Genomic DNA, 8780 nt, shown 5'->3' with positions numbered 1-8780 from the left:
ATGATGTGAAACCATATTTCACTTCTCAAGGTTGGGACAGGTATTTCGAGATGTTGAACGGTCCAATCTATCTAGATCTCCATAAGCACTTCTGGATGAAAGCTAAGGTCTTCACCAAGGTCGAAGCAAAGCAAGAAGAACTCCTAGCTATTGAAAGAAATCCAAGTCTGAAAGGAAAATCTAGAAAGGAGATGGGTCTTCTTGAGTTTACTGGTACTCAGATTAGGTCTAACGTCTGCGGCATAAATCTCACCTTCTCAAAGGTTCACTTCAACGCTCTACTTGGGTTGACAAACTCTGGTATGATTTTGAAAAGGATACTAGATTCAGAGAAGATCTTCTGCACAGGATGTTTATCGAATTGAAGCTGAAGGGTAAAGTCAAGGGAATGACTGATGAGTGCAGGGTTTTGTTTAAGATAATCATATCATCTATCTGTCCAAGATTAGGTGGTACTGATACAATCTCTTGGCCTCATCGTCATTTGATTTATTTTCTTCTTACTGATAGAAAGGTTAATCTGGGAGATTACCTATTTGAAAGGGTATGTGAAGCTATTTTCTTCAGCAAGTCTTAGAGGAGAACAACCATTGTTCATCCTAGATTGCTGTCTGACTTACTTTTTCAAGGGAGAATCGTAAAGCAGCTTCAGAAGTTTTATCCAGAACTTGTTGAGAATAAGATGATGCCAGAAGTTCTGACTGCAAACTTCTTAGCCAAAATGCATCTCATCAACACTAAGGTGGTTCAACCTTCTCAAGATTTCCAAGTACGCACAGAAGATCCCTTTTATGTAGGTGGTTATCCAATAGTTTCTGAATTGGACTGTGAAGAAGTAATTCAGAACTACTTGGAAAGGCTTAAGGGAGAAGGATATACTGTTACTAGGGAAATGGTACCAAAGGAGCCAATTGTCAGTTTGTACAAACCTAGGTAGAGGAAGTCCAAAAGAAAGGCTGAGACTCAAGAGGAACAAGTTCAGCCAGATCTTCTTGCTCAGAAGAAAATCAAGGTAGAGCAATCTGTTGCTGAACAAAGAACAAAGAAGAAGCATGAAGCACCTGCTGAAAAGGTTGCTGAGGAATCCTCTAGAGCTCCTAAGAGGAAACTTAAGCTGGATGATGATGAAGATGATTCAAAAGAGACACACTCTGATGAGGAAACTCTTGCTGATAGGCTGAGAAAGAAACAAGTTCCTGTTTCAAAAGGTAAGACTCCTAAGATCTCTTTTAATGAAGCTGAAATTGGATTAGGTTTCACCAAACCTCTTAGAACCATTCACCCTGACCCCATCAATATTTCAGACTCAGAGGAACAAAGTTGTTCAACTGATGAGCTGATCAAAGAAGGTAAGAAAAATCTTTCAAAACTTACCTCCTCTGATAAGTCTCAACAGAAGGACAAACAAGTTCTTTCTGAAGATCCCCTTCATGAACTAGAAAAACATCTTAGCCCTGATTCTCTAAACAATCACCCTTTCTCTCACGAAACCACCAAACCAAAATCACCATCACCACAAACTCAATCCCAAATAGAAACATCTGCCAAACAATCATCTGATCCACAACCAGAAATATCTCCTGAACCCATACACTCTCCCACTGAACAACCCAAACAAACCTCTCCTATCAAATCTCCTGAACCAACTTCTGAACCCACAAACTCTGAACAAAATTCTGAACCAAACCCAACCTCAAGTACTGAACATGTATCTCCTGAACGTGTTCACACTTGTGCTCCTTGTCCTTCAGAAGTAACTATTGTTCATAACACCAACTCTGCTTCTGAATCACCCAAGCTTTACACAATCCCTTTTACCTATCCTACAACATCTGACCCTTTTGGAAGCCTATCCAATCAGCTTTATGATGATCTTTTAAGGTTGTCTAAACTTAAGAACAGGTTCTTAGTATGTCCATCTGATGTGGATGATGAGGTTTCTGCTATCAAGGCCAAGATTTGTGATGCTCTAGATATGGTTGGGAAGGACATCAAAGCTGGGATTGGTAAACGGGACATGGAGGTTGTAAGTCTACTGAGGGATTCTCTTGCTAGAGCTAGTCTGAAGAGATTGACCATGTTTAATCATGAAGAAGCTGAGATCTCTAAGGCTGCAGCTTTATCTGCAAGGCAAGCTGCTGATGATATGCTTCGGCATGTGCTCAACAACTGCTGGGTGGACTCCAAATTGTTCAAGTGCTTAGAGGATCAGAGGATAGAAACTGAGAGGATCGCTCAAGAGGCTGCATTGCTCACTCAAGAACAAGTGCCAATGATAGAGGAACAAGTGCTTATGATTGACTATTCAGAGGATGGTGAATCTTCATCTGATAAAGGAAAAGCTCCTATGGAAGCAAATGTGGATCATCTGAGGGTCTTGGAGCAAGCTATTGAAGAGCAGAGGTACGAACACCAAGTTCTTGCAACCAAGGTGGATAAGCTGGATTCCAAAGTGGACACTCTGAACAACAAATTTGATATGATCATAGCCCTTCTCCAAAAACACTAGGCTTCTATGCACATTATTTGCTTTTGTTTTAAAGCTTTTATGTTTTATCTTGTTAACTATCGTACACTTGGTTCGTTATTTATTATGTTCTTGATTATTTTTGTGCTAGGCTCACCAGGTGTTATGGGCATAAATAAAATAAGAGAAATTTTTTGATGTTGAATTGGTGGGGTGCGCCAGGCAATTGCAGTAGTGCAACACAAAAGCGACACATGAGAGTCCCAATAGCAAGCTAGTTTAGTGGACTCTCCCCCTCAAGAAATAAATTTAATATCGCGTGGACCATTGGCCCACATATCAGATATTAAACTGATAAGAACAGATACTACACTTGATCTTAGCCAAAAGGCCGAGAAAGGTATGAGTTGAAATACATCCTTGCTGCGGGTTTTATATTTGACATGGGCTCTGTTGCTCTTTTGACTGTGCGATGTGGGACTCTTATGCTATAACTTCTTGTCTACTAGTGTTCTGTGAGCTACACTTTTATGTAATAGTATTTAAAAATATTCACAACAAAAGTTGTTTTGATAATCAGCTTGATGGCTTATAGTGTTTCTATACTAGTGCTTGTCTTCTAGTCAGTATGCTTGACAAATATCTTAATTATAGTGAAAGCATGTTTTTTTAAATGCTACCTACCAAGTGTTCTCATTTTTTGTTCCATTGCTAGTTCAGTTCAAGTGAAATCATTTTCAATTACAGCTTATGAATTTTTTTAACAAATCAAAGTGGAAATCTTTTTATTTAATATTTTCATTATGCAATGAATAACAACTTCATCGGTAAACAGTAATTACTATAAGTTTTTCATGAGCTGGCTTCTAAATCTTGGTAAATTTGCAGTTTGGTTTGAGTGGTCCTTCTTCCATAAATGTTTGAGTGGTTGAGATATGATCCAAATTAAAATGTTAAACCTTTGTAGTGCTGTTTTTAGGACTGCATTTGGGCCAACTGCAGATTATGGAAGGACAACGCACATAATTTGCCAAAGAACTGGACTGTTACTCATGAGAATGCAGAAGTAATATGGTTAGTTTATTCATTTTGTATGCATTTTTGCCATGTTTCCCTCAAGAACTTTTCTAGTCACTTTTTTATTAAATTATTTCATGGATTCGTGAAATATAGTTTCCAATTTTTCACGGGAAAGATAGCCGTGAGTTAACTAAAAAAGAGACCATAAGAGTGAGAGAAATTCAAAAAAGGTTTCATTATGATTTAAAACCGTAATTCTTACATATTTCAAATCCTATTTTTTTTATAATATATTTCATCTCCCATGATAACATTTTTTTTTGTTAAAACGTTATAACATGTCAAAAGTGATTGTTAAAAAAATACATGTCAAAAGTAGTTGGGGAGAACCAACATTTAAGAAACCATGTTCCAATTTAATACTACACCATCTTGGATACATTAAGTCCCACATCGGCTAGAATATGGCACAAGTAAGTGTTTCTAAAGGCTTGACATGCTAGTAAGTTCGCCGAGCTGAGTAGCGATAGCTTGTGACCCGAGTGGGGGCAACAAGGTGATGGAACATGGCTTAGGCTTAACAGGTTGGACTAGTTTGTGCACCATGCTGGCCTGCCCGCTCCAAGTTGAGAATTGAGCCATGGGACTTGAGCGAAGGCACGAGTCTTGTGGGTCTTAGAAAGGAGGGTACAACGTGAGGTTGGTTTCACAGAGCAGCGAACACCTCCTCCTCCTAACAGTGGAGGGATTACAGGCCGCTGCACCTCCAGCCCACAACACCTGGTGAGCCTAGCCCCTTGAACCATCATTTTTTGTGGATTCCTATTGGGGTGCCATTTAGGGAAGACGAGCCTCCGCAATAAACTTTATTTATAATTAAAAGTAATATCTTATTGACTATATTATCTTATACTCTCTTTGCGGAGAAATTCTATGTCATATATGAGTATTGAAAAGAGTATTTTTTTTGGTAATGAATTGAACCTTTCATGTAAAATCATTTACGCTCAAAAATATGAAAATCGTCCCCGCAATTTAATTTTCTTTCATTTACTAGACATGACTACCGACCCTTACAAACTTGTGTATTTGCAAACACATGTAAGGTTAAATGAAGGAATATTAGGCGCATAAATAAAATAAGAGAAATTTTTTGATGTTGAATTGGTGGGTAGCGCCAGGCAATTGCAGTAGTGCAACACAAAAGCGACACATGAGAGTCCCAATAGCAAGCTATTTTAGTGGACTCTCCCCTTCAAGAAATAAATTTAATATCGCGTGGACCATTGGCCCACATATCAGATATTAAACTGATAAGAACAGATACTACACTTGATCTTAGCCAAAAGGCCGAGAAAGGTATGAGTTGAAATACATCCTTGCTGCGGGTTTTATATTTGACATGGGCTCTGTTGCTCTTTTGACTGTGCGATGTGGGACTCTTATGCTATAACTTCTTGTCTACTAGTGTTCTGTTAGCTACACTTTTATGTAACAGTATTTAAAAATATTCACAACAAAAGTTGTTTTGATAATCAGCTTGATGGCTTAGAGTGTTTCTATACTAGTGCTTGTCTTCTAGTCAGTATGCTTGACAAATATCTTAATTATAGTGAAAGCATGTTTTTTTTAAATGCTACCTACCAAGTGTTCTCATTTTTTGTTCCATTGCTAGTTCAGTTCAAGTGAAATCATTTTCAATTACAGCTTATGAATTTTTTTAACAAATCAAAGTGGAAATCTTTTTATTTAATATTGTCATTATGCAATGAATAACAACTTCATCGGTAAACAGTAATTACTATAAGTTTTTCATGAGCTGGCTTCTAAATCTTGGTAAATTTGCAGTTTGGTTTGAGTGGTCCTTCTTCCATAAATGTTTGAGTGGTTGAGATATGATCCAAATTAAAATGTTAAACCTTTGTAGTGCTGTTTTTAGGACTGCATTTGGGCCAACTGCAGATTATGGAAGGACAACGCACATAATTTGCCAAAGAACTGGACTGTTACTCATGAGAATGCAGAAGTAATATGATTAGTTTATTCATTTTGTAATCATTTTTGCCATGTTTCCCTCAAGAACTTGTCTAGTCACTTTTTTATTAAATTATTTCATGGATTCGTGAAATATAGTTTCCAATTATTCACGGGAAAGATAGCCATGAGTTAACTAAAAAAGAGACCATAAGAGTGAGAGAAATTCAAAAAAGGTTCATTATGATTTAAAACCGTAATTCTTACATATTTCAAATCCTATTTTTTTTATAAGATATTTCAACACCCATGATAACATTTTTTTTTGTTAAAACGTTATAACATGTCAAAAGTGATTGTTAAAAAAATACATGTCAAAAGTAGTTGGGGAGAACCAACATTTAAGAAACCATGTTCCAATTTAATACTACACCATCTTGGATACATTGAGTCCCACATCGGATAGAATATGGCACAAGTAAGTGTTTATAAAGGCTTGACATGCTAGTAAGTTCACCGAGCTGAGTAGCGACAGCTTGTGACCCGAGTGGGGGCAACAAGGTAATGGAACATGGCTTAGGCTTAACAGGTTGGACTGGTTTGTGCACCATGCTGGCCTGCCCGCTCCAAGTTGAGAGTTGAGCCATGGGACTTGAGCGAAGGCACGAGTCTTGTGGGTCTTAGAAAGGAGGGTACAGCGTGAGGCTGGTTTCACAGAGCAGCGAACACCTCCTACTCCTAACAGTGGAGGGATTACAGGCCGCTGCACCTCCAGCCCACAACACCTGGTGAGCCTAGCCCCTTGAACCATCATTTTTTGTGGGTTCCTATTGGGGTGCCATTTAGGGAAGACGAGCCTCCACAATAAACTTTATATATAATTAAAAGTAATATCTTATTGACTATAATATCTTATACTCTCTTTGCGGAGAAATTCTATGTCATATATGAGTATTGAACCTTTCATGTAAAATCATTTACGCTAAAAAATATGAAAATCGTCCCCGCAATTTAATTTTCTTTCATTTACTAGACATGACTACCGACCCTTACAAACTTGTGTATTTGCAAATACATGTAAGGTTAAATGAAGGAATATTAGGCGCATAAATAAAATAAGAGAAATTTTTTGATGTTGAATTGGTGGGTAGCTCCAGGCAATTGCAGTAGTGCAACACAAAAGCGACACATGAGAGTCCCAATAGCAAGCTATTTTAGTGGACTCTCCCCTTCAAGAAATAAATTTAATATCGCGTGGACCATTGGCCCACATATCAGATATTAAACTGATAAGAACAGATACTACACTTGATCTTAGCCAAAAGGCCGAGAAAGGTATGAGTTGAAATACATCCTTGCTGCGGGTTTTATATTTGACATGGGCTCTGTTGCTCTTTTGACTGTGCGATGTGGGACTCTTATGCTATAACTTCTTGTCTACTAGTGTTCTGTTAGCTACACTTTTATGTAACAGTATTTAAAAATATTCACAACAAAAGTTGTTTTGATAATCAGCTTGATGACTTAGAGTGTTTCTATACTAGTGCTTGTCTTTTAGTCAGTATGCTTGACAAATATCTTAATTATAGTGAAAGCATGTTTTTTTTAAATGCTACCTACCAAGTGTTCTCATTTTTTGTTCCATTGCTAGTTCAGTTCAAGTGAAATCATTTTCAATTACAGCTCATGAATTTTTTTAACAAATCAAAGTGGAAATCTTTTTATTTAATATTGTCATTATGCAATGAATAACAACTTCATCGGTAAACAGTAATTACTATAAGTTTTTCATGAGCTGGCTTCTAAATCTTGGTAAATTTGCAGTTTGGTTTGAGTGGTCCTTCTTCCATAAATGTTTGAGTGGTTGAGATATGATCCAAATTAAAATGTTAAACCTTTGTAGTGCTGTTTTTAGGACTGCATTTGGGCCAACTGCAGATTATGGAAGGACAACACACATAATTTGCCAAAGAACTGGACTGTTACTCATGAGAATGCAGAAGTAATATGATTAGTTTATTCATTTTGTAATCATTTTTGCCATGTTTCCCTCAAGAACTTGTCTAGTCACTTTTTTATTAAATTATTTCATGGATTCGTGAAATATAGTTTCCAATTATTCACGGGAAAGATAGCCGTGAGTTAACTAAAAAAGAGACCATAAGAGTGAGAGAAATTCAAAAAAGGTTTCATTATGATTTAAAACCGTAATTCTTACATATTTCAAATCCTATTTTTTTTATAAGATGTTTCATCACCCATGATAACATTTTTTTTTTGTTAAAACGTTATAACATGTCAAAAGTGATTGTTAAAAAAATACATGTCAAAAGTAGTTGGGGAGAACCAACATTTAAGAAACCATGTTCCAATTTAATACTACACCATCTTGGATACATTAAGTCCCACATCGGCTAGAATATGGCACAAGTAAGTGTTTATAAAGGCTTGACATGCTAGTAAGTTCGCCGAGCTGAGTAGCGACAGCTTGTGACCCGAGTGGGGGCAACAAGGTGATGGAACATGGCTTAGGCTTAACAGGTTGGACTGGTTTGTGCACCATGCTGGCCTGCCCGCTCCAAGTTGAGAGTTGAGCCATGGGACTTGAGCGAAGGCACGAGTCTTGTGGGTCTTAGAAAGGAGGGTACAACGTGAGGCTGGTTTCACAGAGCAGCGAACACGTCCAACTCCTAACAGTGGAGGGATTACAGGCCGCTGCACCTCCAGCCCACAACACCTGGTGAGCCTAGCCCCTTGAACCATCATTTTTTGTGGGTTCCTATTGGGGTGCCATTTAGGGAAGATGAGCCTCCGCAATAAACTTTATTTATAATTAAAAGTAATATCTTATTGACTATAATATCTTATACTCACTTTGCGGAGAAATTCTATGTCATATATGAGTATTGAACCTTTCATGTAAAATCATTTACGCTCAAAAATATGAAAATCGTCCCCGCAATTTAATTTTCTTTCATTTACTAGACATGACTACCGACCCTTACAAACTTGTGTATTTGCAAACACATGTAAGGTTAAATGAAGGAATATTAGGCGCATAAATAAAATAAGAGAAATTTTTTGATGTTGAATTGGTGGGTAGCGCCAGGCAATTGCAGTAGTGCAACACAAAAGCGACACATGAGAGTCCCAATAGCAAGCAATTTTAGTGGACTCTCCCCTTCAAGAAATAAATTTAATATCGCGTGGACCATTGGCCCACATATCAGATATTAAACTGATAAGAACAAATACTACACTTGATCTTAGCCAAAAGGCCGAGAAAGGTATGAGTTGAAATACATCCTTGCTGCGGGTT

At 37.5% G+C, this 8780-nt stretch overlaps 4 non-coding genes across 4 annotated transcripts; all 4 read right to left on the bottom strand.

Annotated features, from left to right (window-relative positions):
* Positions 1 to 2675: 2675 nt before the first annotated feature.
* Positions 2676 to 2871, bottom strand: LOC123919288. The gene has a single exon (XR_006813195.1). It is a non-coding gene; the product is annotated as a U2 spliceosomal RNA (small nuclear RNA).
* A 1783-nt stretch (positions 2872 to 4654) lies between these two features.
* On the bottom strand, positions 4655 to 4850 carry LOC123919279. The gene has a single exon (XR_006813186.1). It is a non-coding gene; the product is annotated as a U2 spliceosomal RNA (small nuclear RNA).
* A 1754-nt stretch (positions 4851 to 6604) lies between these two features.
* On the bottom strand, positions 6605 to 6800 carry LOC123919094. Its single transcript, XR_006813024.1, has one exon. It is a non-coding gene; the product is annotated as a U2 spliceosomal RNA (small nuclear RNA).
* Positions 6801 to 8556: 1756 nt separating this feature from the next.
* LOC123919101 lies at positions 8557 to 8752 on the bottom strand. The gene has a single exon (XR_006813031.1). It is a non-coding gene; the product is annotated as a U2 spliceosomal RNA (small nuclear RNA).
* Positions 8753 to 8780: the final 28 nt, after the last annotated feature.

The sequence above is a fragment of the Trifolium pratense genome, linkage group LG3, assembly GCF_020283565.1.
Source record: "Trifolium pratense cultivar HEN17-A07 linkage group LG3, ARS_RC_1.1, whole genome shotgun sequence".
Lineage (NCBI taxonomy): Eukaryota > Viridiplantae > Streptophyta > Magnoliopsida > Fabales > Fabaceae > Trifolium > Trifolium pratense.
Note: the sequence above shows the minus strand (reverse complement) of the source record. Positions and strands in the feature narration are given on the sequence as shown.